The sequence below is a fragment of the Mustela nivalis genome (assembly GCF_964662115.1).
Source record: "Mustela nivalis genome assembly, chromosome: 15".
Taxonomy (NCBI): Eukaryota; Metazoa; Chordata; class Mammalia; order Carnivora; family Mustelidae; genus Mustela; species Mustela nivalis.
Window position 1 is genome coordinate 24830094 of NC_139034.1, and position 21835 is coordinate 24851928.

At 41.2% G+C, this 21835-nt stretch overlaps 1 long non-coding RNA gene across 4 annotated transcripts in view; it reads right to left on the reverse strand.

Moving 5' to 3' along the window:
* The window catches only part of LOC309848632, a 248598-nt gene that overhangs the window by 19719 nt on the left and 207044 nt on the right, over positions 1-21835 (reverse strand). For all 4 annotated transcript variants that reach the window (XR_014303175.1, XR_014303176.1, XR_014303177.1 and 1 more), the window contains exon 3: positions 5640-5735. This is a non-coding gene — a long non-coding RNA (uncharacterized lncRNA). The remainder of the gene's footprint in view (positions 1-5639; positions 5736-21835) is intronic.

Sequence of the window (21835 nt, forward strand, 5' to 3'; positions counted from 1 at the left end):
TAGGCCCTGGTAAGTTTTTCTTGCAAGAATTTATTGCCCGAACACCATTTCCTTCATTTTGAGTCTCACTGTAATCTTATGACCACTAGTTCACACATTAATCCACCATTCTTTTAGGGAGCCTCCGATTTGCTTAATGATTTGCCAAAAGTCAGTCAGCTAGTGCCATACGATGTCATACTCCAACCCAGATCTTCTTGCTCCAAGTTCTATGATTTCCTCAATATACCACACTCTCTTTCACAGAGATTATTAAGCTCAATATTCAAGGACATCCATAATGCATACCTAATTTATATTTTAGGTATATAACTATAAACGTATTTTATATTTACATAATGAATATATCATATTTATATTTAAACACTTCTCAATTACAGTCTCCCACATGACAGCAGAATTATATGTTTGCTTTTCCCTGAACATGCCCCACACTCTCCTAATTTCGGCATGCTGGACTGGTTACCTGGAATGCTTTCCTTTCTTCTATTCTCTCAGCCCATCTGTGCCGACTGGAACCCCATCCTTCTCTAAAGTTCCACAGGATATAGTACCCCTTCCATGAAAAGTATACAGCCTGATGCATTTTTTCTCTCTCATGGATTCTGACAGACGTCACCCCCTCCTTTTTTTAACCTTCATTATGATACATCATTACAATCTACCGTGGTCCCACATTTATCATTTGCCATCTACCTCCTAAATAGCATATGTTCCCCAGAAGGTTCCATGTCTATCTCAATTCCTTATCATACCCTTTATACATGTCATACACATGTACTGTGCTGAATTCCCCTGCTTTAAACATGTCTCGTCCTAAAAATGTTATGAAAAAGATTCTGATGGGTGACACAGATGTATTATATAAATCTATGAAAGAATTGAAGGGACCCAGGGAAAAAAAATGACTATCACATACTTCTATAAATGAGAACTTGTTTTTAGGTTTCAGAAGAGGAACAAAGGACATTACTACTCATACATTGCTCCCCTCCCTGAGAAGACAGAAAATAAGATGAAAGAGAAAGAAAAAATGAGAGAAAGAACAATTGACCTTACTTTATCCCCACTGAGTGATGACAAGTAGCGTATAGAGCGTGGGAATTCATTCAACTCTACATATGCCGGAGGCTTGATCCAGTAGCAACCCAAAGGCAGGATGTTGGTGGCTGCCAAGCCCTGGTCACAAGAGACAGGGCAAGTCAGGAACCATGGCAAGGATCCAAAAGAAGGCTATGCAGAATGTCCTGGTGTCAGCAGCATTTCTGGACTATGGTTTAGTTTAGGTCTCAAATGGTTTCTAGAGCTTTCTCAGAGGTCCAATGGCCTACCTTGGTCAAGAGCTCTCTCTTTCTCTTTCTACACATTCCCACCCTTGTTCTATCTAAGACCTTCTCAGGTTTTCAAGACTATGGTGAAACAATCAGAAAGGTAGGTTTACTGTGAAACTAATGTAAGTTGAGATTTGGGGAGCTTTGTGTGCATAAGCTGAGAATTGCTGAAGTTCTACAGAGTTCTAAATGCATGAGGAAAGCCAGTTTAGAACAGGGAAGCCTTCTAAGAAAGTACTCTGGCAACTGGCTAAAAAGAGATTGGAAAAGGGAAATGAACCTTTAAACTTCCAGTAGTTTGATATAATTTCTTTACTCTTTCCAAATAAATATTTACATTCATGCCTAACTTGTCATTTTGTGCTTTTTTTTTTTTTCCATTAAAGAGGAGACCCCATAAAATGAATGTTATGTTCAGGCACCACAAATTTGAACCTGCCCCTAAAATAGTATCAACCAGAAACAAGAATGAATGACTTCACTCATTCAACGATATTTACTAAATACCAACCTCTGCTCACAAAACACAGTCAATGTTGATGAAACAAAAAATAGTCCCAGGGCCTGGGACTACAAAGGCAAAGGAAGTAGATGCAGTCCTTGCATTTTGAGACATTATAGGATTGTCAAAATATTTGAGTGCTCAGAGTAGATTCCCATTCCCTTAAAGCACTGTGAGGGTAAATTCTCAGCTCAACTCTGTAAAGAGTCAACTGACCCTCCACCTATCCTGTTCTAACCTTGTTCACTTTGTCATAGAAGGTGCAGGTGTAGAGCATCCCATTGACCCTCAATTAAGTCAAAACTCAAATAAAGTCACTGCCCTTCCCAAACCCAAACCAGTGTCTATGTTTCACTCACCTCACCAGTCCTCCCAAATATCAGGCAGACTGGATCAGGGAGTTTGAAAGGTATCCAGGCATCCATCCAAGTCACAGGCCACCCTGTGAGACCCACCCATCAGTCCGTTGAAAGAAGTGCCAGTTCTTAACTACAGTGGCTCATCTACCTCCTTAAAAAAATAATAATAATAAAGAAGCTTCATCATAAAATTCAGTGGTTTGTAGAATAAGAACTTAATGGGTTGAAGAGGATAAAATACTGTGTCAAAATCACAAAAGGAATGAGGTCCAAGCGGTCAGGGTATTGATTGATTGATTGATTATTGATTGATTGATTCATTCATTCATTCAGCAAAAATTTATTGAGGACCTCCCATCAGCTAGAGGATACATCCATGAACAAAACAGAATTGCTGTCCTGTTGGAGGTGACACTCCAGAGGAGATAAACAAGGAAGTGAGAGCACTGAGATGACAGAGAGAATACATGCGGGATGAGGACTCTCTAGAGCAGCGGCATGAGGATGGCGATGTGTTCCCCAAGTACAGGCACTTTGCTGGCTGTGCCCAGACTTACATCAGAAGGGCCACAGCCACATCTGGGATTGTGCCTCCTAACAGTAGCAGATATATCCCCAACGGAAAAGGACTGCTTAATGCACACCATACGTTAACACTCCGGCTTGTTCAACTACACAATAAATAAATATTTCTTGAAATGCAATTTTTCCAGCCAGAGAAAAGATTTCGTGGAACATCATTTAAAATAGATTTTCATTTCATGTCATTTAACTGACTTTAAAAGCACTGGCCATAAATTCCATTTAATAGGCAGTTCCATTGGGGAGGACTGGTGGGGCAACTGTCAATTAGGTGTTTCATAAAAGGATGCAAATGTCTCATAAAAATGATGGAAGATTGTATTATTGCATTAACCATGTCGTCCTTGCCACACTGTTACACACCACAGAATAATAATCGACACATTTAAAAGGTGGAAATCATTCTGAATGTGCATTTAAACTGTGTGTAAATGCAAGCTGTCTTGACTCAGTTCTTAACACCTTTGTCAGCCACGTTCAAATCCTCAAGTGCAAGGGAAAATAATTAATAGGTGAGATATCTGATAGAATAAGGTTATGGGATCCACCCAGATATTTTCCAATATGTATTGTTTTACAGTTACGCCTTTCAAAGCTGGGCTGTCAAATCTATAAAAATACAAAACTGATTTATTCCATCCATAAAAATGTCTAATGGTGCCACGCTTCAACCTCCAATGTTTTTTTTTCCCCTGGCGTCTAAGGTAAAGGATTTCAAAATGTTAGCAGACTACCCTGACAGGAGAGAGAGAGCAGAATCCGAAGCAGATGTAGGAGAGCAGGAAGCAGAGGGAGTACAGACTTGTCACGGTGGAGGGTGTCCGTCCTAAATGAAGAGGGGAAAACAGGAAAAGAGGTACCCAATAATTCACTCAAAATAATAAACAGCCAGAGAGTCAGAAGCAAATACTGACAGCCTCCAATTTTAATGTATCTTTATGGATCATTAAGGAGGGAATCAGTTGATATATACGGCTTTACATGTGCCCACAATACTTGGTAGGCCGGGGCTCCTGGCTGAGATGCAGGGGCAGAAGCTATGCCCAGTTCAAAAGAAACAGTCTTGTTGGGAGGAGAGGTGGAATCTCAAGGCATATCAAGAAGAAATACACCGGTACGGATATTCTCACACCCGAGGTGGGGTGTGACGGGATGTGGGAATACAGGCTGAAGGGGCACCTGGGTGGCTCAGTGGGTTAAAGCCTCTGGCTTTGGCTCAGGTCATGATCCCAGGATCCTGGGATCAAGCCCCGCATCAGGCTCTCTGCTCAGCGGCGAGCCTGCTTCCCCCTTCTCTCTCTGCCTGCCTCTCTGCCTACTTGTGATCTCTGACCATCAAATAAATAAATAAAATCTTTAAAAAAAAAAAAAGGAATACAGGCTGAAGAAAACAAAGAAGAGGTTAGGTCAGTGACAAAAACGGACAAAATCCCTGCTTTATGGGTGGAGACAGATGATGAATAAAGAAGCAAAATACAGTATAACAGTAAGCGAGCTTTACGAAGAAAAATAAAGAAGGGAATGGGAATAGCAGTAGCAGGAGGGAGTCACTGGGGTAGTTTGCACTGTCCGAAGCCTCACTGAGAAGGCAGCCTCAGAGAGTTTCAGCAATCTCTGAGGAACAAGCTGAAGGAACAGCAGATGCAAAAGCGCGAGGTGAGGGCATGTCTGGTACATGTGAGACACAGCAAAGGAGGTGGGATGTCTGGAGCAGAACGGAAGCAGGTGAGATGGCAGGAGGAGAGGTCAGAAAGGTAAAGAGGGACCGTACAAAGGGCCTCCTGGGTGGCTGGCAGGACATTGGCCTCTGGAGGGTTCCGAGCAGTGGAATGGCCGCCATGTTGAGAATGGTCTGCTAAAGAGGTCAAGGGAGGAAGCAAGGTGACCAATTAGGAGGCTAATGCGCTAAATCCAACTAAGAACGTGGTATCTGTGACCACGGTGGTCAGGCGGAGGTGATGAGAAGACGCCAGATTCTGAATATGTCTTGAAGGTAGAGTCTATAGGTTTTACCGATGGATTGGCAACAGGGATTGGGAGAGAAAAAAAGGAATAACTCCAAAGTTGTTGGCCTGAGCATTGGAAAACATGGAAATTGCTTGTCTGGGGTGAGGAAGGCTTCAGGCATCGCAGGTTTTGAGACAGAACTAGCAGGAGTCTGGGCTTGATAATGTTAAGCATGACACGCTTAATATACACCCTAATGGAGATCTCATCTAGGTGGTTAGATGCACAATTGGGGAATTCAGAGAAAAGACCAGCTGGAGATGCCAATTAGGAGTCGCAAACACATAGATGGTTGTTACAGCCATGAGACTGGATGAGAAAACCTTGGTGATAATAAAGAAGAGAAGAAGTTCAAGGTTTCAGCCATAGCTGCTTCAATATTTCACAGTCAGGGATGAGGGTAAAGAAACCAAAGAAACCCTGATGCAGTGAGTGATCAATTAGGAGGGAAACCAAGAAAAATGTGGTATCCTACGAGGCTAGTAAAGAAAGTGCCGCAAATTGAAAACTTTTGAATCCAAAACACTGTTGAAGTCATGGAGATAGAAGAAGTAGGCTGCGGCTAGTGGGAAGGTTTTACTAACAGGACTCCTAAAACCGGGGAGATGGAGAGTGTAGCAGGAAGAATATAAGGAGACGATACATATGGAAATGGATTGTGTTGAGCTGGTGTATGGCCTTGCACCCGCTGAAGGTCTTTGTACACCCCAGGGTCTTGACCCCAGACTGATGCCTACTGACTGACTTGATAAAAACTTTCTCCTCTTTCTACAAACTCCCAACAGCTCTCCTCACATACCCGATTCCTCTTTGATAAGAAAACTGAAGAGGTAAGAAGCTTTCCACACATACACTCACCACTACATCTCCCCCACGATCCACGTTCTGTCCATGCACTCTGCCTCCCCTCTTGTGGTGCAGTTCTCACTCCTGTATGAATCCTCTCAAATGATTCTGTGAAGAAAGAAAACCATATGGAGAGAAAGGGGGAGGCAAATATGGAAAAATGTTAACAATCATTGACTCTAGGTGAAGAGTATACAGGTATTCATTGTGCTATCCTTGCAACTTTGTAAATTTAAATTTTTTCCAAAAAAATTTGGGGACAAATACAACCAGCCATATGCTATTATGTACTTCTAAAATTTTATTCTTTCATACTCTGTGGTTATTTACCAAAATATATAAGATATTATGATTGTAATGATAGCTTAAATCAGAAAAAATTGAACATTTAGAGCCTTACAGTAAGGACACTTAAACTACCTTTAATTTAACTATATATGTGCTTTTTTTTTTTTTTAGTAAGTGATGATAGGATAAGTAATAAAATACTTTAAATTATAAAATATATCATAAAAGTCCATGTTCTAGGTGGAGTAAAAATTGATTTCAAGGAGAAAGTAGAATGATACAAATTTTTTAACTAATAAAGAAGAATTGGCTTATGCATATTCAAATTGATAATGATAGATATCAAACCACTATGATATTAAGATTCTTTCAGAGTCCTTTAAAAGAGTTTTGAAACTTTTTGGAAAATAGAGATATTTACTATACACTGTGATTAAGACCTTCAACTACTTAAATTTCTTATGAAAATTGAAATACCACTTAAAATATGAAAGGAGATACATCATTTTGAAAAATTATTTTAGGAGATTTGCAAGCAGAAAAGGTTTCAACACCTTTGCTCTAAGTTTAAAAGTTTGGGTATTTGAAAACAGGAAAATGTCTTAGGAGTGCTAAACAGCTTGAAAAGCCTACTGAAATTAGTGCTCACAGATTGAAAGGAAGACCAGTCAGTGTAGGAGTGTGCTTTTCTCTAGCCACTCTTATCTATGTGAATGCAGGTGTGGAGGAAAGGAGAGTAGGATTTAATCAGTACTGGGATATTGCTAGATAAATAAAACAGAGGGAGGGTATATTTCAGAGAATGATTGTAGTGACTGACCATAAGCTGAGAAAGGAGGGGAGTAAGGAAATGATAGGATTGTGGGACATGAAAATGTGATAATATCAGTAGACTATATTTCTGGTGAGTTTGAAATATTACTAAAGTCATGGAAATAGAAGGAGTGAGCTGCAGATAGTAGGCAGAAATTTAAGAATGGGACTCTTAAAGCTGAAAATACTAAGGATGTGGTAAGCACAATTCCAAAATGACCCCCTGATGACTCATGCCCTTGGATGATCTCCTTGCTGTGAGAGTGAGGGACCTATGACTATAGGGATATCACTCGGGGGTTCGGTTACATTATAGGGTACAGTTGATATTTGAGAAAGAAAGGTTGGCCTCAGTGGATCAGACCTGATCAGGTGAGTTCTTAAAAGGGAGAGGGTTCTACCTGATGAAAGGGACTGGAAGCATGAGAAGGATTCTAAGCCAGAAAGATGGCCCACAGCTAGCTATAAAGATTTAGAGGGCTATGTATCAAAGAATTCGAGTGGCCTCTGGGAGCTGACAGTAGCCCTGGGTGACAGCCAGCAAGGAAATGGGGACCTCAGCCCTACAACCACATATGCGCCAAGTGAGAATATGTTCTCACCTACAGAACTCTGAGCTAATACATAGGTGTCGTTTTAAGCCACTCAGTTTGTGGTCATTTGTTATACTGCAATAGAAAAGTAAGATAGGGAGTATTTCTACGGTATACCTAGTCATACCCTAGTTTAGGGTATGACTAAAGCAGTAAGAGGCTTAGGTTCAGTGGAGGACAACAGACTGGAGAAACTAAGATGCTAGAGCATTGGGAGTAGCCTCTTCTGTTTGAAGTCCTCTACAAGAATTAATGTAGAGAAAAGATCAGTGAATCCTCCAAGAGAAGGAGTGACCTGAGGGAATGGGATCTTTGAGTGACTGCAACTAGGAGGGATGGGCATGGAATATACTGATGACATAAGTTACAGAGCTGTGGGTGAGAAGGTAGGGAGGAGAGATGGGGATAGTCTAGAATAGCAACATGGAGCATGGATCCCACCCCATCTCCAGGTCCAGTGGTGGGAGTGCTGGGAGAAAGAAAGACCACCACTTGAGGGAGGGGCAGGAAAACTGCCAACTTCAGCAAAGTCAAGTCTCGGGTAGAACAAGATAGGGAGGGAATTGAAAGAAGTGGTGGAAATATGAAAGGTCTTTCTAATGATGGACCCAGAGGTTCACCGGACCCAGTGGAAGACTGAGGACTAGGAAATGGGATCAGAAAAAGGGATGAGAAATTCCTAGGGGATGAAAATCAAGCAGTGAGAAACAGCCTGGGAGCTCTCCCTTTCTGGTGGAATAGGAGGGCTCTCTGTTGCTGCTGCTGAAGGTGTGAAAGCTAGTGGGCAGGCAGAGGACTCAGAGCACCCAAAGCCTTCTCCACTCTGGGAATGGAGGTGGGGGGGAGGTAAAACAGAACACACCCCATGGGCTGGACACCCTCATGAAAAGCAGGTGGCAAATTTGGTTTTCTGCAGTCCAAGCAAAGAAAAAGATGTAACTTTTAAATGGTGCACAGAGACCACAAGATAATAACAGAGAAACCCAACTATAATATCTCATCCTAGGAGCTGAGAGCAAGTTCTTCCCAGATCTTCTATGGAGGACAGGGGGTGATGGAGGAAACAAAACACATAGCAGCATAGATAGCAACAAACTCTACATGAGTGTTTTAAAATGTTCTTCCGTGTAAAGTGATGGTGTAATCTTCAGCAATGGAGCTCTTTAAGTCTTTAACTTAAACCAAGGAGAGATTGAGTGTATCAAATAGATTGGGTTGCGCATCATCTAAGCAATCCTTCATCAACACTGTCTTTCTCATGTGCATTCTCATAAGTATTGAGCAGAAGTGTGTTTGAGGTTATATTTAACAACAAATCTGTGGTAGAGCCCTTCTATGTTGAAAGTAAGGGGCACAACCGCTGTCTTGACAGATGTCCTCTTATAAAAGTTTCAGAGTCTACTGAAGACATGCACTTAATTACCAAATGCAGACAGACCAAAACGATTTTAATTTCCTTCAGTGCAGATCTCTACATACATACAAAATTTATGGATGATTGAAGCCATACAGCATAAAACATAGACCTAATAATTTTAATTTAAATAAATGTTTTAAGTGCATGTGATAAAACATCCACTTTTGCCAGAAAATAATAATAAATACCCATTTAACTTTGAGTGATATAACTTTCTGGTAAAACTTACATAAAAAGTGACCTACCAAATGCTACATCAAGGTAGCTGAATGTGTTGTTTTGTTGTATAGTTCTGTTATTCAGCAGGAGCCACTGAAAAATATCTATACAAAAATAAAATTAGTTTTAAGTCAATCGACTATCATTCTTTGGAGAAATCATTCTTTGAGGAAATAATTAGATGGCAGGGACTTTTGCTGTTATGTCTACTCTAACTTATTAAAATAAAGATTGTGAGGGGGGCGTGGGGGGCTCAGTGGGTTAAGCTCCTGCTCTTGATTTTGGCTCTGGTTACCAGTCAGCAGGTAGTCTGCTTAAAGATTCTTTCCCTCTGCTCCTCTCCCATGCTCTCACATGGTCTCTCTGTCTCTCTCTCTCTCTCAAATAAATAAATAAATCTTTTTAAAAAGAAAATAAAGATTGTGGGGTTGTGTTACATGGAACTTGGCCATTCCTGAAATGCATCACAAAAGCACCCCAGGAAAACATGGGTAGTTATCAAGATATTCTAAGGGTTCTTGGCTTCTACTAGCAGGGGCATTCTGCTAAAAACAGACCATGGGACAAGTTCCAACTTGCCTGGAACATAATTTCAACTCTGACCCAATAAATGAAGCAACAAAAGACAGATTCTTCTAATCTAATTGAGATGAACTGAGAGGTTTTAGTTGGTGAATGGAAAGTGCTGGGCATCTTGAGAAGAAGCAAATATATCACCTTGGGATTTCTAATAAGCAGGAAGGGAAGTCTGGTCATAGGTGGGCATGGGCTTTCAACCTACAACACTCCATAGGAAGGTCTGACATGGTTTCACAGCTCAGGAGTCTACAGTCAGCTAAAAAGGGAAGGCAGGCAAATCAGGCAAATGGTAACAGTTCGCATGGACCCACTGTGTTCATGTGCTTTATGGACATGATTTTGTGTCATGCTCACAACATGCCTAAGGGGGCTCATCAGCACCCTCACTTTCAGAGAAGGGTAGAGAAGCCATGTTACCATTATAAAGTTACAAGGTTAACAAAGGTCAGTCCTGGGATCAAGACTTTGGTCGGTCTGACTCCAACACTGACCCTCTTTCTAGCACTTTCTCAGAAAGGCCATCATGTCTATGTAACAGAAATGTTCTCAGTAAAGAAGGTAGGGTGGCAATAGCTTAAGAAATGAGCGGGAGCTGTCCAAACAGCTGACAAATGTTTAAGAATGGCTCAAAAGAATGGAAAGAGAGCAGATAACCAGGCGGGGGAGTGGGGCACATCATCTGGAGGGTACAGCAAGCTTCCCTTTGCTGAAGCGAGCTCAACACGCCTGCGATTAATGGAGGTGACCTCTCAGCCCCTCTGATAGAACACGGCAAGAGGAAGTAAGTCGACTTCTCAAGTCCGGGGACGTGAGTGCGGGAATGACACAGAGAAAATAAGACTCCTCCACTAGCCACTAGGAGTTTGCATCCATTTTCCTGTCTCTGGCAAAGCCCAGAAATTTTTGTGCTGCCAAATGCTTTCAGCATTATGAAAGTCCTTATTCTGGCTACACATCACCCTAGTAGACTTTCTTTCTGACAAGATTAGAATTCTCAACAACAACTGCTTAAACTGTATTACCAGTTCTCTGGCAGCTTCAATCTATTTATATCTGGGGTAGGAGATTCTGGGGTGTGCCTGTGGGTGCATGGGTGTTTGCCACGGAAATGCCTGTTTCGTAAATTGCTACTAAGATGAGCGCCACACAGATGAAAATTATTACTGGTCCCTCGGGAAGAGAAGTCACATTTTTTTCCTGAGACTTTGAGAGAAAGTGAGGTTTGGGCTTTAATCTCTACCTGTTGTCTGCTTGCAGAGCTGGTGGCTTGCTATGGCTGCTTTAATTTTGTTTTGTTTTGATTCCTTTGAGAGATTCAAAGGATCGTAGAAAGGTTCATTGTAATTCAGCAATTAGTGTGTCTGCTGCTTTCCCCTTCTCCTGACCAAAAATGCAAGATCATTCTGTCCTGTGAAAGTCATTTTCCACCGACATCTTACACATTAATTTGCTGGCGTGAAAATCCAGAGGCAAGGAAGAGCAAAATGTCAAAAGTTCCAGCAGATTTTGTGCATGAAGCAGTAGGAAAAAGTGAGAGAAAGACGCCTTGCAGGCAACTGCCCGGCTTTGATCCAAAAGAGTATTCCTTCAGTTTTTATGTATGAAAACAACAGAAAGGAATAGTTGAAAGGCATGTGCTTCTGAAGGATATCTCACCTTGTCACTCCCCTGCTCTCAGACCTCCCCTGCTTCTCCTTCCCTACAGGATGGTGTCTGAATCCTGGGCCTGCCTTTCAAAGCTCTCCACCATTTGTGTTCAACCTGCATTCTAAGCTGCTTTCTCCGCCTGCCTTACAGGACCATCCATTTGCTCAAATGGGCTTGTCCAAAAAAAAAAAAGTTCTCATTCCTACTTTTTTAAAAAAGATTTTATTTATTTATTTGTCAGAGAGAGAGAGAGAGAGCTCACACAAGCAGGTGGAGCAACAGGCAGGGGGAGAAGAGGGCTTCCCATTGAGCAGGGAGCCCAATGTGGGACTGGATCCCCAGACCCTGGGATCATGACCTGAGCCAAAGGCAGCTGCTCAACTCACTGAGCAAACCCAGTGTCCCCTCTCTCCCCTCTCGTTCCTACTTTTGACACTATTGTTCTAGCCCAGCATCAGTTTCATGGGTCTGTGATGAGGGCCATCACATGGGGTTCACCGTCTGGAGGTTTTGTACTTTGGGTTTAATGCTTCATGGCTACTATCTAGAAATTCTTAGGAATTGTGCTTTTGAGCTGGGTTTTGTTCCATCTGTGGGACACTGGAGCAAAATAATGAGGCCTGAGCCCTGGCTCCTGAATGGTCCACCTCCCACCGCTCCCCTCCCCACTGAAATGCATGCTAGGCCACACCCCACAACCATTGCCACCTTCCCCCACAGCAATGGGCAGAGGTTCCGGGAAAGCACGTGCCCCACAGCATCTCAGGGCATGGCAAAGCAGAGGCTCCCCTGTCCTGGATTCATGCTCATTTACCCTCTCACCCACCCACATTGCTCTAGCTATGGAAAACACCCCAACACAGAGATTGCAATCCCCTGAAGGTTGTTCGCCACCTGTGGATCGCAGCAGTGGGCCTGTGCACAGAGATGGACTTCTCTGTCCTGCGCTGACCCTACAAAGTCTGTTTGTAGGCCCTGCCAATACTGTAGCCTGCCCTACCTGGAATATTAGAGTCTGCACACTTCTCTTTCTATCACATTCCATTGTGATAATTTTAGCTCTTTCTTTACACTGTTGAGATTATTTGAAATCAGAACCATGCCATCATGAATGCTATTCTCACGCCTTTTAAACAGGCCTTCTTTAAACTATTGATATAAAGAGTAATTTTAAAGATTGCATCTTTAGTACCTCTAAACCTCTACTTGGTTCACTCAAATTATGAACTAGTTTATTACCAACTCACTAATCTGAGACCATGACTATCTTGTCAACCAGGCCTATATCTCTCCACCTTGCCCTCAATGAAGATGATTGCTGACTGCCAAACACCATCCCCTTCTTTCTTCTGCCGTCCTCAGCCCTCCACAGTGGGACCCAAGTACACCTCCCTTCTACAAAGTTCAACTGCACCCCAGGATCTCAGACCAATCATGATTTGAATTCTTTAAGGAGAAATTATTCACTGAATGCTTGCTTTAAAATGACAAGATAGATTTTATTCAAACTACTGCCAAAGGGGAGAGTACAAACCGACCTCAACGTTGCTGAAACAGACGGTGAGAGGCTTTTTAAATGCTGCTGTGTGTTCAAAGAAGAGCCTTGAAGGATGTTAAGTGGAGTAGGTTCATTCCTGGGATGAGGCCATGGGCATCTGCTAACTCTGCTAACCTGAGCTCATGAAGCCAGGCTAGACTAGGAGACAAATATCCTAACTGTCTTGAGGATTACATTTCAAAGGGATAGCCTTTAGGTCCTTGATAAGGCTGTTTCTGGGTTATAAAAGATACACCACAAAGGGACAGAGAGAAAAGTTTCCAACGGCAAGTTCTTTAAAGTACGTTCTCCAAGAAAGAGGAAGTCAGGGGCCTGGAGTCAGGTTTGGGGCTGGAACTAAGAGTAACTTCTTTCAGCAGCATTGGGCTTTCTCAGACAGGCATTGTAAATGAGCTGGGACCCATCCCAGGGACAGGGCCTTGAACTTAGAGAAGTCACGCTCGAGTTTGGTCAAGTCTCTTTTTTCGGAGCTTTGTGAAGTCCCTGGTGCTGACAGATGGGCAGTTATACTAAACCAGTCCCTGCCCACCAGCCCCCTCCAACCTCCATCTGCCCAAGGATGCGGTGGCCAACTGCCGACCTCTGGTGTCCCTGAACACCAGCTCCCTTGTGCCCTCCTCACAGGGCATCCTTTCAGTATCCAGACGCCCAGGCCTGAATACTCTCCACGTAGCCCACAGAGACTAGGGTTTTTCTGGTTTTTCTCAGGAATCTGTCCTTAGCCGCTTACCCAGAAGCAACAACAGGTTGGGCAGTAGGAACCTGTTCTAGCACTTACTCTCTGGCAGAACCTTCTCTATCAGTAGCATCCGCCCCCAGACATCACTCTGTCCTGAATAGCAAGTCCTGGGCCATGTCCAGCCCTTCACGACCATCTTACCTTATACCAGCCACTTGGCCCAACATCAGTTCTTTTATCCTTCACAATAGCCCCCTGAAGAGAAAGTAGTGCTCAGAGAGGTTTAGTAATGTAGGTCAAACTATATTTTCACTTCTTTCCTTTCACTTGTACTAAGGAGAATGAAATTAGAACTGAAAGAGATAGAAGATCGGAAAGGAGGTATTTGGGAAACACTCGTGGTCTTCAATAAGTATAAACCTTTGGGCCCCCAAAACCACCACAAAAATCACTGAAGAAGTGACCAGAGAACCACATTCGTGGTCTTCACAATACCCTGGAGAATGACGGAAATGCCAAAAGGCTAAAGATAGTAAATGTTTCCTGATGGTCATAAAAGGGAGAATTGGTTGTTTGCAGCAATGCAGAGGGCTGCCCATCCATAAGCTTCCTGTTGACTTCCAGGGAAATTCCCAAACCAATTATTGACAAGTCTGGGTGAGCTCTTAGGAACATACCAGAACTGACATAGACACACATTAAAAGAGTTATTGTTTTCTACTTTACCACTTATTACACTAACAGATGAAACAAAACTGGGAAGAGTACCCTAGGTGACAGAATAAGGATCCAATAGGATTATAAACCATTAGAAAGAAAGAAAAATAGAATCCCAAACAGCAATAGGTGTAAATTCTTGTCTTGGGGTCAAAGTGATTACTTACAAAATTATCAGATGAAGGAGACCTGGCTTGATAGAAATTTATATTTAAAAATGCAGGTGTAGGGGCACCTGGGTGGCCCAGTGGGTTAAGCCACTGCCTTCGGCTCGGGTCATGATCTCAGGGTCCTGGGATCGAGCCCCGCATGGGGCTCTCTGCTCAGCAGGGAGCCTGCTTCCCCTTCTCTTTCTGCCTGCCTCTCTGCCTACTTGTGATCTCTCTCTCTCTCTCTCTCTGTAAAATAAATAAATAAAATATTTTTAAAAAATACATAAATAAATAAATATAAATAAAAATGCAGGTGTAGTTGTGACCCAGTGCCTTCATGCTAAGCATACAGCCAGAAGTAAAGCAGTCACCAAAATGTCTAATCTAACTCTATATCATTTAGTTAAATAAAAAATAAAATAAAATAAAAGTAGGTCAGATTCCCAATATGTTGGGCAACATGACCTCTAAAGTAATTGGAGGTGGGTAACCCAGGGTGACATTCATGGAGAGGGACATTAACATCTTGAAAATGTTATACAGTCTAGAGAATGCACTTCTAGAAATAGCTCTGCATATATATGAGACAGCCTGATAAGGGTTACTTGAATTTTTTAAAAATCCTAATGTGTTCAGATCTTTTGGCTGAAACTGGAAGAAGCCTAGCTTAAGGAAAAGGGAAATTTTAATAATTTATTGGCTCAAGAAACCAGGAATGATGGAAGAGGAGGAAGAGATAACTGGCAAATTTCCAAAGCCAGAGACTTCATGCTTCCAAGACATTCTCTCTCTATGTCCCTCGTTTCACTGGGGCTTTGCTCCAGCTCCATGTTACTACCTCTATTGTGGGTCATCATTCTCCAGGTGCTCCCACTGGCAGAGCAGGAGGGAGGAGATGGAGAGCGTAAAGGGACAACAGACTGAGGAGGTGGCAATAGACAAGAATGGTTGCAATCAGAGGCCCCCCTAAAACCATATGATTGGAATAAGGAAGGAACAGATCACTGAAAGAGGGAAGATGAGGGGATGCTATTTGCGGGAGAAGAGTAAAGATATGCCGCATAGAAATAAACACAGACATCGCCCTCCCAGCAGTGAATGAGTAAGTTCTAGCACCTTCCACAGATGCTACAGTCACACTTCAAAGAAATACAAGAATGTGTACATATTCACAAAGACAGATCTTGCCTTATGACATAAGTTACTTAATAGTTGTTTGTAACTGAACTTTTAAATAAATTTTTTTACATATAATTTAAATACAGTAAAATGTGTTCATCTTGGTAGTGTTCACTTTACTGAATTTTGATTAATTCATTTTACACACCTGTATGACCACCACCAAATCCAAGATATAGAACGTTTCTATGTCTAAGAAAAGTGCCCTAGTGCCTAGCTGTAGTCAATCCAATGATCCCACACTCCTTCATGACAGCTCCAGGCAAATACTGATCTGGTTTTTTGATGTGTGTAGGGTTTTTTTTTTTTTTTTTTTTTTTTTTTTGGTCATTATAGATTAGGTTTGTCATTTCTAGAACTTCAGGTATATGAAATCATATAGGATGTACTCCTTTGTGTCTGCTTCTTTCACTCCACAGAACATTTTTGAAATTCATGTGTGTTATGTGTATTAGTAATTCAACCCTTTTTATTGCTATTATATGTACATACCACAATTTGTTACCCATTTACTAGTTGAGAGGCATCTGGGTTGTTCCCATAAACAGTTGTTTCTAGTAAAGCTGCCATGAATATTTGTTGAGAATTGAATTGTGTCCCCACAAAAGATACGCTGATGTTCTAAACCCTGAAAGCTGTGAAGGTAATCTTATTTGAAAACAGGGTATTTGCAGATGTAATCAAGTTAAAATGAGGTCGTTAGGGTAGGCCCCAATCCAATATGGGTGTCTTTATAAGAAAAAAAAGATACAGACACAGAGACACAGAAGGTGAAGCCCATGTAATGATAGAGGCAGAGACTGAAGAGACACGTTTACAAGTCAAAAATTGCCACAGACTCCTGGCAACACCAGAAGCTAAGAGAAAGTCATGGATCAGAGACTCTCTCAGAAACTTCAGAGAGAGGATGGCACTGCCAACACCTGATTTTGGACTTGAGGGTTTAAAACAATGAGAGAATAAATTTCTGTTGCTTAAAGTCACCTGGTTTGTGGTAATTTGTTACAAAAACTCTAGGAAACTAAGACAACATTCAAGTACAAGTCTTCATACAAACACATGTTTTCATTTCTCTTGCACAAATACCCAGAAGTGGGATTGCCAGGATGTATGGTATGTTTAATTTTACAAGAAATGACCAACGTGTTTTCCAAAGTAGCAGTAAATTTTACCTTCCGGCTAGCAACATACAAAAATTACAGCTGCTCCGTATCATCATGAAGTCTTGGTATTATCTGTCATCTCAGTTTTCCATTATGGTTTTAATTTGCATTTCTTTGATGACTATTGATGTTGAACATCTTTTCATGTACTTGTTGGCCATTTGTATATGTTCTTTGTGAAGTGTGTCTTTAAATATTTTGCCCATATTCTTGAGTACAATTTCTTTATCAGATGTGTGTTTTGCATGTATTTTCTCCCAGCCTGTTGCTTGCTTTTCATGATCTTAAAGGTATTATTTTGAAAAGCATTTTGCTAGAGTTCATTTCATCAAATTTTTATTTTACAGTGTGCGGGTTTGGTGCCCGAAGAAATCTTTGCATACCCAAGGTCTTACAACAATTTTATCCCATCTTTTCTCCAAGAAGTTTAATCGTTTTAGATTTCCCATTTAGGTCTGTGACTTATTTTTATTTCATTTGCTGTGCATCATGTAAGTGTCAACATTCATTTTTTTTTTCATGGACATCTAGTTATTGAAACAAGTTAGCTTAGTGTCTGGCAAAAATCGGTTGGCTGTCTATGTCTGGGTCTATGGTTTCCGGAGTCTGACTCTGTCTCACTGACCTATATATCTCTCCTTACACCAACACCACCTACCCCAAATACTTGAACTTTATAGTAAATCTTAGAATCAGGCTGCACAGTTCCTCTCATTTTGTTATTTTTCAAAAGTGTATTGAAATTTGTGTTTGTTCTTTATGTCTATTTCTCTTTCCCTTAGTAATATATGCACACGAAGGGGTTTCATTGAGAAGTAAGTCTTCCTCCCTCCATCACTAGGTCCCAAGACTGCCAAGTCTCCTCCCCAGAAGAGGCCCCTTTTAGAATTTCTTATTATTTTCTTTTTCAGAGACTACTGTAACTGATTTTTTTAAAAATTGAGCCAAATTTTACTATTTAAAGGAATGTCAATTACAGACAAATTTGAAAGGGAAAAAAATAATGCCCTCATTTTACTTTCTGTATCAATCCAAATTTCAAGTGTGCTTGCCTCAAGCAAGGCCAATCAATATTGGAAGGATTCAAACTTTGCTAACGATGTACTTAATTTTATCCACCCAGAAAAGAAGAGCAGGGACATTTGTGTGAATCACCCACTCGCCTTAATTCTGTTAGAGTTATTTAAATATGCTGCTTATTTTTAGTTTAATTGCAGGATAATTATATAACACCAAGTAATCAGAGCTTGGTAACACCAACAAATTGATCTTTAAGACATCTTAGAGGCCTAGTTAAGAATCATCTGAATGTGTGACTCAGAGGTCACCCACCGCAAAGATCAAGACATTGCAAAGCTACAATCTGTATAGATAGAATTTAACTCAACAACCCTTTATCAGTTGTCACACAAGTACAAAATCTTATAATAGGAGATGTGAAGGGATGCAAGACAAACCAAACCCTTCCAGTGCCCTGCAGAAATTCAAAAACTAGAAGGGGATTCAGGAGTGTGCATAAGCACCTCTGATGCAACGAAAAGTTCTAACACTGAGGTTCCAATAAAAGGCACTGGAAACATGGAGAAGGCACATTCTGGAAACTAGATAATCATACCATTTAAACTCTTCCTGAATTCAAAACACGCTTAAACTCTTCCTGAATTCAAAACACGCTGACCTTCTCATTTTAGGATGACATCTAAGCAGTGCATAGTTCTCCAGACTTGTGTTTCATCCTTATTATATTTCATTCTTACTAAGAGGAATTATTTTAACTCTGAATTAGGTCAATGGTTCTTCAGAGAATATAAGTATATGAAAAGAGATGGTGATGTTAGGAACTAAACAAATCCCTAAGCTTGCCTTGTTGATCACATTTAATTACTCTTCTGGGAACATGAAACGAAAGTAATAAAGTTCTCCTTTTTCTGGTAACATAAAAAATGGATTTAGTGATTTGCTTTCCTTAGAGGGAGAGAGACAAGCAGTGAGTACTGCCCAGCCCAAGAAGATATGGAGAAGAAAACTCCTTGCTTCCTTTAAAACTTGGCATTGCAAAACAAAACAAAACAACAACTTGGCATTTCCTCTGGGTTCTCAGGAAACCAGGAACACAAAAGCACAAAGAAAACTGTACCTGAGAACTCGTATGCCTGATTCAGAGAAAAACAAGACATTGGTTATGGGTAAAGTGTGTAGGTTTATGGACATTAATTACCCAGAATTTCTTGTTGTTTGTATGTGTCACTAACACTCAGTGATTGATGTGTGTGTTGTAAAATATTTTTCATTAAAACTTCTTATAATTTAGGGTTTTTATAATTTCATGGCTTCCCGATAGTCTAAGGTATCCTTAGAAACCCCGAGAAAGGAGAGCATGTTATATTAAACACAGTACTCTGAGGAAATAAGTGAGAAAGCGTTCAGTGAAAAATGCTACATTTGTTTGTGTATATCTTGGTGGCATCATTAATTTCTGAATAATGCATTCCCCCCCCACAAGGATCACCAAAGTCAGAGTTGTGAAGCCAGATTCAGTATTTCACAGATAAGCTCATTGATTACGTAAGTAGAAGACTAGTGACATGCTGTTAAAAGTGGGTCACATGGCTATAAGTAGAAGTTAGAAATAACCCTCCTGGAAGATTTGGAGTGGACAGTGTTTACGGAGATGTGAAAGGAAAGGTGTCCAAGCTTCTCTAACGGTAGCAGTCAGATCCTTGGTGTCTCTTTTGAACAGACAATTAGAATTCCTGGTTTAACATATGGGGAAACCCTGAAGAAGTCTCATGGCCATTCCTCCTTTGTTAACAAAGAAACTTCTACCAGGATAAACATTATATTATTAGTGTATTCTCAGGTAGCCCTATCAATATCTGGAATATGAAGGCCACTGAATGTTCAATTACCTTTAAATACCCAGGCAGCACTGCAAGGTCAGACACCACAGTCAGCAGTATGATCCCGCTTCCTAAAAACCCAGAACACTTGGTGGTGTGCCACAGATCAAATACAGGAGTTGTCCTGAATAGGTAGGACCAGATCATCAGAAGCTTCAGCTCTGATAAGAGAGAAGGTGGGGATTTTGTCTGCCGAGCCCTCTCTCCCCGTGGTGACTGGATCTACCGTGCAGGCGAGGACTCTGGGCTCTCCTATCTCAGCACAGTCACTGGCAGGCCAGAGAGAGCTCTGACAATCCACGAGAAGGAAGTGACTGGTATCACACTTCACCCTCGTCAGAATGTGATTGCTACCTACAGCGAAGATGGGCTCCGAAAGCTCCGGAATTCCTAATTCCACTTTTCTATTAAAACTCACTTGAGGGCGCCTGGGTGGCTCAGTGGATTAAGCCTCTGCCTTCAGCTCAGGTCATGATCCCAGGGTCCTGGGATCGAGTCCCACATCGGGCTCCTTGCTCGGCAGGGAGCCTGCTTCTCCCTCTGCCTCTGCCTGCCTCTCTGTCTGCCTGTGCTCGCTCTCTCTCCCTTTCTTTCTCTGACAAATAAATAAAATCTTTAAAAAAAAAAAAAACTCACTTGAAAGCATGTACTTAAATGAAGATATATATTCATGTACTACTTTTTTTTCTTTTTTCTTTTAGGCTACCTTTTCTAAGCAATTGTCTGAATTAGGCATAAGAACGATTTTGTGAAAATTCATGTTCCCTTGTTTTATATATATTTTAAGGCCTTCATTTATCTCTTTCTAATTGGGACAGTTACTTAATGTTTTCAGTAGTCTTCTATGTGGAGAGTGAAATACTGCTGTTTCTAGAAAAAAAAATTGTACTACTTTATTTGAAATGGTGATTAAAACATGCTTCTCGCAGTGAAGCTTGTGGAAAAAAAAAAAAAAGGAAAACAAGAAAGGAGAGGAAAGAAAAGAAAAGAAAGGGGGAAAAAGGAAAGAAAAGACACAACCCTCCTGGTAGTCCCATGATTTGGCTCTTGTATCAGTATTAGTTAGGAATGCCTTCAGCTGCAAATAACAAAAAAAAACGCAATTAACAATGATTGAAATAAATATGGACCTCTTTTTACTAATAGAACCTTCAAGGACCTAAGCTCATTCTGTCTTTTCCTTCTACCACCTCTAATACCTTTGTTGACTTTTCCTCATCATAATTATCACTGGTCACAAAATGGCTGCAGAAGCTCCAGGCCTCATATTTGCATATAAGACAAAAAGAAATACCAAAAAAAAAAAAAAAGGAAGGAAGGAAGAAAGAAAAAGGTGACACCAACTCAAATGTTCCCTTTATCAGGGAAAGAAGAAAAGTTTTCCCAAAACCAGCAGAACTAACATCTCATTGGTTAGAACTGAGTCAGCTGCCAATGTCGCTGGGGAAGTGAGCATGTGGTATACTCTCTATTGTGGGAGGCAGGAAGGAGTAAAAAGGTTGAGCATGACTGTGAAGTTAGCCAATCAACGGTTTCCACCACAGCATATAATCAAACCATTACACTTCATTAGGCTTTAATTTTCACAACACCAAAAAGCAATGGCAAAGGGCACTGTGATTATAATGAAATCAAAATAAGGAGGAGTTTACAGATGCCTGAATATATAATAAACCAGGCTGATTAGCTCTATCTTTGGCTTCGTTGGAAACTTAGCCCTTTCTGTCTATAAAGATAACCTGGGGTAAGTCAGAGCACCAGGGGGCCTTGTTTGCTTTGCAGCTGGAAATCAAAAGCCTGAAATAATAGAATAGCCACACAGAGGGGTGAGCTTGCTCTCATCACCACACCACACTCTACTTCAAAGCCTCATTTAGAGGCTGTGAGCCTTTGAAGCCTTTTAGTCCCAAACTGAAGCATCCCCCAGCAGGTCCCTGGTTTTCGTGTGTTCAAAGTCCGACACATTAGCATGTATACAGCAGGAGGAGCTGATTGTGATCTTTTGGATTTGCAACCTTCTAAGGCTGGCAGTCATGGTGTGCTTTTTGAATGTTGTTGTTGTCCTCGAATCCAGTATTTTGGGAAATCACTACAAAAGGCACCTAGCGTAATGGGATTCACTTCCCACTCTCCTGCACCTCCTCGGATCTTCAATTTAACGATCCATGATCTTTGTAACAAGAATGCTGGGATAAGAAAACAATGGACATAGCAATGGAAGCTAAGACATCACTGTGAGTTGGTCTTTTGTCCGAGACAATAACCACGACTGTTGGGGAGGTAGGAATATGTCAAAGACTAGTG